Genomic DNA, 10,048 nt, shown 5'->3' on the forward strand with positions numbered 1-10,048 from the left:
TCCCTTGTTTATCATGTTTTCTTCGAATAATGGGACTGAATAACATTAATTTTAAGTTGTTATCACTAAATGCTGGTGGGATTCGCTCTTTTCACAAGAGGAAGACTATTTTTAACTGGCTTTGTAAATCAGGTGCTGATATATGCTTTTTGCAAGAAATTTATAGTTCCAAAGAAGTGGAAAGTATTTGGCGCAAACAGTGGAAGGGTGATATGTTCTTCTCACACGGAAGTTCACGTAGCAGGGGGGTTGTTATCTTAGTGAGGGAGCGGCTTGATTTTAAACTAATGTCATCCAAGGTGGGTGATCAGGGTCGCTACATTCTATTACATGCAATGATACAGGACACCCCATTTCTTCTAATCAACATCTATGCACCAAATAAATGTGCGGAGCAAAGCGTTTTTTTAAAATCCATTTTTAACGAAATTAAGACGTGTCATACGTTACATTATTCTATTGTATTAGGGGGAGATTTTAACGTTACCTTTGACCCAGAATTAGATGGAAGTGGGGGAATTAAAAAAAAGAAGGATTCGGTTAAGAACTTGGAGGATATTTGTTTGGAACAAGACCTGGTGGATATATGGCGTATTCTCGGTTTTCACATGACGTCACGACCGCCTTGTTGGTGCCAAAACAAAGAAAAGGCGGCCATGTTGGTGCCCCGACCAAATCCTCCGGGAATTTAACTCTATTATTATGCAAACGCTTCCTTTTGTTTTCGTTGAAAAACATGGCTGTTGATCACGTGAGTGAAAACCAGCAATTAGGAATCCAACGGAAAGGCGTTTTACGTGGCGACAAAAATCTCCCATCATTCAGAGACGGTTAGATTTTTGGTTGGTGAGTGACACTTTACAAGAGGATGTCGAATCAGTTGAAAAAATACCTTCGATAAAATCTGACCACTCTGCAATAACTTTAGCCCTTAATGGTATTGATGATAGTAAAGGGGGACCAAGTTTTTGGAAATTTAATTGTATGCTAGTCAACGACAATGAGTATTGTCAGTTACTCGACGGAAATTTTAAAATATGGCAAGAAGAGTATAAAGAAATTATTGATAAGCGTGTCCTGTGGGATCTGCTTAAATATAAAATACGATTTTTTACGATCAATTACAGTAAAATAAAAGCTCGAAGCAGAAGAGCGAACCTAATTGAAGTAGAAGGAAATTTACGTCGCTGCAAGGAAAAATGTGATGCCGAGCCATCAATTCAGAATGTTGAAGAACTAGAACACATACAAGCTAATTATGATGAACTTTATGATTATATTACTCAAGGGGCTATTATACGTTCTCGGGCAACTTGGTGTGAAAAAGGTGAGAAAAACAACAAGTATTTTTTAAACCTAGAAAAATCAAACAAGAAAAAGAGTTGTGTCAGGAAAATATTCATTAGTGATGAAACTGACGATTAATCCTAAAACAATTTTATCAGAGTTGGAGTTCTTTTACTCGAATTTATACAAAACTAAGAACGATGAGGAATCAGAAAAGAAATTGTCCTCTCTCCTGGATGACCTATCCGGTGTCCCAACGTTATCTGAAGAGCTGCGTTCGATATGTGAGGGGAAAATAACGTATAATGAATGTTTTTCTGTACTGCAATCATTTCAGAAGAATAAAACTCCCGGAAATGATGGTCTAACAGTTGAGTTTTACTCAGCATTTTGGCCTTTAATTGGTAAATATTTAGTAGATTGTATCAACTATGTTTATGAGTTTGGCGAACTTTCAAACACCCAAAAACAAGCTATAATAACGCTAATTGAAAAAAGGGGGAAAGATAAAAGATTGATTAAAAATTGGCGCCCGATTTCGTTAGTTAATGTGGACGCAAAAATAATATCTAAAGTATTAGCTAAACGTTTAGAAATGGTTTTGCCATACATAATTCACGCAGACCAACCGATCAATCTTTGATGATTACGGATAATTGATGATGTTGTCGATTATACAAAACGTAATTGCTTGCCAGGCATCTTGATCGCAATTGACATAGACCACTTTCATAAATGGCGACCAACTTTACATTCTTTTGTATTTATGTTAATCAGACCTACTGCCCTCGTTTTAAAACATATTCTGTTGAAACTTTGCTCGTCGTAGCGAGGTTAGTAGTGCCTATTAGTATTAAAACAAAAGAATAATTTATTAGGCCGCCATTATGAAAGAGGTCTATTGAGAAAGCCTTCGACACACTGGATTTAATTTTTAATTAGAACCTTGCATAAATTCAACTTCGGTCCTTCCTTCATACACTGGATTCGAATACTATATAAAGATGTATCTAGTGCCGTTATTAATAATGGATTCACTACCGGGTACTTTACCTTAGGAAGAGGTAGTCAGACAAGGTGATCCACTTTCCTCCGTATCTATTATTATAGCTGCCGAGATTTTGGCACACATAAAGATTAGGGAGTGACAACAATATCCAAGGCTTTAAAATCGGGCAGGAAATACTTAAGTATCATCGTTATTTGCGGATGATTATGACCTGATTCCTTAACGATTAATTCCTCGTATGAATGCTTTGTTTGCAGACTTCGTTGAGTTGTTTGGGGGCGATATGTTCAGGTTTTTAAAAAGTTAATCATGAGAACCAACAGAGATATTTGCCCTTTGGGAAAACAGTTACCTTACAAGAATGTAGACTTTCCCAAGCACAATATTTGTGTACAACATTAAAATATCCTCGGAGCGTATTTTGGTTATGATGTGAAAGCAAAGGGATGCCCTAAATTCCAGACAAACCTTAAAGGACATGAAGAAATCAATTAATATGTGGAAATGGAGGGGCCTGTCTTTCTTAGGAAAGATCCAAATCGTGAAAAAACATTTGCAGTTCCCTTAAAATAATGTGTAGAGCATCGGTTATCCCTCATTTCCGCAAAGAAAAGAATTAAGGAGGGCAAATTCTACTTTCTATGGATTCATCTGGAATGGAAAAGATAAAGTTAAATTAACGCCCACACGCTTTAATATCTGAGTATTAAAAATGGTGGATTAAGAACTGCTAGATATTGAATCTATGATTAAAGCTAAGGAGGGACATGTGTTTAAAGGAAATTTGTTGCAAGACTACCCAAGCTCGAGGAAAATTATTCTTGGAGAAAATGTCTTTCACCAGTTTGGGGGACGTTTTCTTTTATACTGTAATTTTTTTTTTCGACACACGGCTAAATTAACAATCTCCTTACGCAGCTTACTTACAAGGAATGTCTAGCTGCTTGGTCCGAACTAAACAGGATAACACCCAGCCCCCCCCCTTTCCCTTTTTAACTTTCCACGAGGGGATGATTATGGTAGAACAATGGGTTTCTTTGCATTGACAAAATGTCGATATATAGAGGTGATATGATTAAATTTAAGGATTCCTTAAGATAGGTAATACGTTTGCTGGCGGGCAAATATCTCTTCTCGTTTTCACGTTGGGTAACACTGGCCACCTCACTGGTTATCTCCTGAACAAAATTTCTATTCTTAATGAGACCTTATCGAGTCCTGTCCCGCTGAATGGTGCGCCTCTGCTAAATCTTTTCATTGACTCGTCGTTGATTGAAGAAATTCCCTAATTGATCCCAAACTTCGATTGGGAAACGGGGGAAACTCAGTTCCAATTTTTGTTTCCTCGACATCTCCTCCAAACAAACTTTGCTATGAAATCTTTTGAGGAAGAAGCAAGCAATTCACACCAACCACTGCAAAAAGAAAACTAAACAGATAAATACCCTGATATAAATGTGGGAGATGCATGGGTCAATAAAGTCTTCTACTCTTTACTTTCCGTTCAACGTTGGAACTCGAAGATTAGCCGTAGTGCTTCCGGTATACAAATAGATTTTTTGACATTGCATGGTCTGTACAAACGAAATTTCTTTATCGTTTTGGCTTAGCTGCCTCCCCTAGTTGCACCTTTTTGTCAAGAAGAAGAAACAGCAGAATCCATCGAGCATTTACTTGTTTTCCTGCAAAATATCCTCTGAATTTTGGAAACAAGGTTTTATCCTGGGCTTAAAGACAATGATAATTTACATTGAACAATCATTGAAGGAGAGTGGCGACCAGTAAAGTTTTTTGGGAGCTGCAGTTTCCGACAGTAGAACGACAATTTACTTTAATAAATCATTAGTGTATCTCTTACTAGGGAAATCGATATTATATTTATTCTAAAAATGTGTCAGAATAGTCTACCAACGGCTCAGGGTTTTGATCGCTCGGATTAAAATTGATTTATAGAATTGAACTCCAAAATTGGCCAGTAGAAAAAAGTAACGCTTGTCACAACATTTTTGATTTAAATGGAGAGGGTGAGAAAACTTGGTCGAATTAGTCACCTAGGAAGAAGATGGTTGTGGAAAGAATATCAAAATACACGTAAGTTAATAGTGCAAGGTAAAATTTTTCGGTTTGTTTCTTTAGCGGTCTTGTAATATATGTCCAATCTAATTGAACTAATTAAACTACGAAAGTAGTTTATTTGGTATTTAAACGTATTGTAAGTAAGTTTATTGTAAGTATTCTATTTGCATTGTAGTTTATTGTAATTACGTAGGGCTAGTCAGCCTAATTAGACAATAACAAAAGAATAATTTTGTAATTATATGGCCTTTCTCAACGTCGTTATCTGTTGTTAGTAAAATGCATAATTGAAAAGAGGTTGCATTGAATCAACTTCTATGAGACTATTTAAATGAAAAAAAATACTGACGAATCACAATCAGGATTCATGCCAATGTTTTCCACAGAAACTGCCCTTATTAAACAATCTCCCTTGGATTGTGTGGACGCTTAGCATGAGGATGGACGCAGAGTGGTGAGAAGCACTGGCCCTCCCTCTAATGTGGTCCGTGTTCGATTCCCAGACTCGGTTTCATATGTGTGTCGAGTTTGTTGGTTCTCTTTACTCTGCACCGAGAGGTTTTTCTCTGCATAACCTAGGTTTCCCCCTCTCTCAAATAAACCAACTGTTGTGATTTGATTTGCGTAAATTTGACGTTGACTTCAGTTTACAGTGTCCCCAGTTTAGTGCTCCAGCGCAAGGGAGACTAGACGATGATTTAAGTTAAATAAAGTTTTTCCGTTTCTTTTCCTTTCCTTTCCTTTCCGCTTTCCTACTTGAAAGAAAGCAACGAATGGATTAAGAAGTATTGGTTCTAATTGGAGAACGTCTCGGTGTGGTATTTGTTAGACACCCAGGAACGATCCTATTCTCTGCAGAAACGTAGAGGGTTTTCATGGTCGCAAACGGGGTTTAGGCCTTGGTTTAAATCGTATCGGTACTGCATATGGGCCGGGAAACAGAAAACTTTAATTGGCGGCCATCGAACTCTCGGAGTACGACTACTTGCGGAATCCCCCAGGGAATCGAGTCTGGATCGCTGTTATTCATTTTATATAAATATGATCTCCTCTCCTGTCAAGCTGTACTCTACGCAAATTCGAACGTATGAGGATGACACATTCACCTTAACGTCGCGTATCCGAAGATCCTCTTACTCTATCAAGCTAAAATGAATTCTGATTTTAGGAAAAGTTGAGACATGGCTGAACGTGAACTAACTAACTTTAAACGTCAAAAAGACTAAAATATATGTTGATAGGAAGTGGCCCCAAACGTTGCTGTGGTCTCTGATTGTTTTTGCAATAAAGGTTAATTAATACATTTTTATTGAAAGGGTAACTGTTTATAAATCACTTGGAGTGGCTCATTGAATAAAAAACCTGACATGGAGATTACAAATGGAAAGGAACCCAAAGGAGATGATCAGCAGGCTTGTCGTTTTTCTCAAACTATGGTACACCATCTATTGGATGAACTAGGTTTGGGAACAACTAGAAGATAACATCTTCCCTGGGTCTCATAAAATCCATTTCAACTTCCGCGCTTGGGCTTCCCATATTTGAGCATGGAGTTCAGATTGTGTTTTGGAAATCACAACACTAAATGCTCTTTTCGTCGCTTTAAGATCTTCAATCCTCCTTTTCCACTGCTGATCACTCTTTTAGGCCTATATCTTTCTAATTTTTGAAGTTCTCTAAAGGTTTACCCCTATTCTACGAGGAGGAGCAATATGTTTTGAAAAATTTAGTGACTGCATTAAGGCGCTAGTGACGGCATTTTTCTTCTTTCCACAATCTCGGAAGTTAGATCGGCACGTCAGCTGTCGTCAGCGAGCGTGCTCCCACGGGGAAAATGGTAAATGACCAATAGGCCAATCAGAACGCGCGTTTTATCCAAGTTATGTAATCAAGATATGAAAATGACAAAAGGTGCAGTTGCCGGCAACGTTTATTTTATAGAAAAAACGAAATGATGACTGCCTAGAAACGTATCTACATTTCATAATCAATAGATCGTCAACTTTTCAACAGTAATGCGGCCTAAAGGTTTCGTACCTTAAAACGATGTTTAATCATATAAGTACAACATGCATGTTTAATGAATGTCTAAGTACATCATATACTTCCTTTGTTGAACAGAACTCAATAAAAGAAAAATTTAAAAAATTGTCTCGTAATATCCTTTACCATGTCCCTTACGTTTGTAAATGTAATTATCAAGTGAAGCGTTGGAGCCGCGCAGTTATTATCGCAGTTTTTTGCAATTGCGTAGAGTAAGGCCTGGAAAAAGTGAGGACTTTCAACGGGTTTGAACCCGTGACCCACGCGATAAACCGGTGCGAACCTCTCATAACCAAGTGAGCTATGAAGCCACTGACGTTGGGAGCTGGTCATTTGTGAGTTCTAATGTTCCCGTAGCAATGAAAGTCAATGATGAAATGATATATGAAATGGATCATATATGAACTGCGGATATGAAATCAACGTGAAGCTATGATCCTCTCGTTATGAGCGCAATTTTTGCAATTGGCTGTATAGAAGCCTGGAAAATTCAGGACTTCACGGGGTTTGAACCCGTTGCCCTCACGTATAACCGATGAGTACACTCTAACTTAACAACTGATGGGCAAAAATTGCGTTTGTCATACTGCGGGGATTATAGCTTCACTTGATTTTCATAACCGCAGTTACATATATGATCCCATTTCACTATATCAAGAAGAACAACTGTTGTTGGACAAATTACTTTAAACATAATTTTATTGCAAGTGGTAGAAATCATACAATGAGTGAAAAATGTACCAGTAAAAATTAAATCGTTCAAGTTAATATTACTCTTGTTGTGGTTTGGCGTCTGTTAGAAACTAATGCATTCAAAAATAAGCAAGTGGCAAAGTTTTTAAAAACACATGCGTCAAGATAAAAAACTAGGCTCAAGTGAAAAACAACAAGAATTCCAACTTCAAACTTGCTTATTTCTACAACATTAATTTTTACTTATATTTTTTCCAACCATCTCCAACACCATGTGATATCTTCATGTCCTGCACACCCACCATCTTCCTTCTACATGGGGCCGCACTTGCACTTCCGATAAGTGGACCCCTAGTTTTTAAAAATAAGGATCGTAGTAGTAGTAAGCAGCAATGATAGAGTGAGAAATTTTCACTTCTTTTGTGACAAGCGTTAATCAATCAATCAATCAATCTTATTTTAAACACGAAATCTTGGTCTTCCTAGGATTCGTGTAAAAACATTACCTGCAAATAGAGGATACCTTACGGAGTCAAAGGGGACTTGTTTTCTCGGAAGTCGGACCGACAAAACCACTTGTGAGACGGCTAACCGCTTTGTTTTTGGAAAGCCCGATCTTTTAACCAATGGTTTTTCAAGGTAACGAAAAGAGAAATGACTGTGGATTTTGACGACTTGAAATCCTCACCGTTCTTGAGATACCAAAGGGAAATGTAACACTCGAAACTGGATCGGTAAAGTTTTCGAGGACTCGAGAGCTGGTACTCGAGTTAGGACTCGATCGACCCAGAAGTCGAGGCCAGGGGCCCGTTTCTTCTCGAAAGTCCCGAACCCAGCCATTTGTGAAACTGCTAACAACCGCTTGTTTTGAAAATCCGATTCTTTTAACATCTTTTCAAGGTAACAAAGATAAAAATGGACTGTGAAGTTTGACTACTTAAATTCCCCCTTTTCTTGAGATACACAGGGAATTGTGACGCAGAAAATGGCCCGTAAAGTTTTCGGGACTGTCGTGAAACGGGCCCCAGGACGCGATTCCGGTTTCCCGCCATTTTAACCGCGTGAGGGTCACATGACCAGTGACAGCTGGCCATTTAGAATGTATGAGTAGGTACTTGGTGTCTTCTTTTTCTATTGTTTCAATTTTTTTAAACAGGTATAACACGTTCAGTAATTATACAATTACCCTAACCTAAAACCTAACGCTATCCCTAACGCTAATACTAACCCTGAAGGTTTTACCGGGGGGGTTTTCTATAATTTCGTGCAATAGATAACCACTAAATGACAAAATACACCAAGTACCTACCAAGTAATGGAGCTTTTTCACTCACGTGACCAGCAGCCGTATTGGATTACTGAAACAAAAGAGAGTATTTGCATAAATAGCGTTCAATTCCCGGAGGATTAGTTTTGGAAACAACACCATAGCCGTCGGTTTAGGGGGTTGGGTTTATGTACACCAACATTGGTTCGTGTTAGGGTTGGTGTTAGTGTTAACATGACCACTGTGACGGCACCTTAAAAAAAATCAATGCCCGAAGGTAAGCTTTTAATCGGTTTTTCTTAATGACCAACGCCCTTTACCTTTATACTGATAATAAGTGCTTGCCTAATACTATAAAAATAAACCTAACGTCGCGCCTGGTAAGTACTGTTGATTTTAAGCAGCTTATATCATCTGTACAAACAAGTGCGCGTTCGATTGACCCTATTCCGGAATAAAAATACGTGGAGTGATGATCAAAACGGTAATGTTGCCCGCGCTTTCGAAGCAGCAAGGATAATAAAGATATGTTTAAAATAGGATTTTTTAGCAACATGTTTGACAATTTTAGTGTGATTGTCCGTAAACACGAAGGATTATCAACTTGTATTCCATTTATTCCTATTTCGGAATATGGTAAATCGAACGTACCCTGCAGACTGTTCATTTTTATCGAACAGCGAATTGTTCAAGGCAGAAGAAACGCCAGCTCCTTGAATCTCTAATAGGTAACCCTATTCCCCCGGTGAGCTGTAAATACATAGTCATACATTTTATATGTGCGTAGACCGCCGGCTTCATTGATTTTCTTTTTTGACTTAATTTTGGAATTATATGAATATATTTTGGCAACGCGGCGTCTGGAGGTTGCATTTTTCCTCTCTTTCACACTACAGTTTGGCACACGATTAATGATTAGCATGCTGTCGGTCGCGGACTTCCATCCCGTTTCCTTGCTCTCCGCTAGGTATGCCTAGAATAATTTGAAGACCAAATTCCTGGCATTGAGATTAGTTTTTCTCCCTAAAATACCTCATTGAAAATTAACAACATCATGTTAATTATACAGGTATCTAATGCATAAATTAACTATCTGTAAAACTATCTAATTATGAAATGATAAATGCGGGATTAAATATATCTATCGTGACGGAAAAACGTTTTTAAAATTCCGTACTTAAGACTTGAATAGTTTTCTCATTTCAGGGATATAACAATTTATTCTGAATTAAAGATTTGTATGAATGTATTATTTGTTGTGTTGGTAAAAAAATGTTTTCTTCTGGTAAGATGGGGAAAGATTATTATGTCCTTTGTACATGCTAATGGCTAGCTGTATACGGCTTGTGTGTTCTAACCATTACCAGCCAAGCTCATCAAACAATACTTTTTGATCGTACCCATACTTAAAACACTTGTAAATTCTAGCTGACCCTATTTTTGCATCACCCTGTTCGCTTTTTACCGTTCCGAGAAATCAATCATGTTTTTTTTCAGGGTTTAATTAGCGCCGACGGGGCATGCATTTGCTTCGCTGTTTGGCTATTTGCCGCTCTTCCTGAAGGAAATAGGCCGTCTCCAAATTTAAATACCCCAGATCTCTGTTAACAGCGAACTCAAAGTGTTTTACGTTCAGCATTCAGGTGAGATGGTACTTTCTGCACTTTGCCTAT

This window comes from Montipora capricornis, chromosome 12 (genome assembly GCF_036669925.1).
Source record: "Montipora capricornis isolate CH-2021 chromosome 12, ASM3666992v2, whole genome shotgun sequence".
Taxonomy (NCBI): Eukaryota; Metazoa; Cnidaria; class Anthozoa; order Scleractinia; family Acroporidae; genus Montipora; species Montipora capricornis.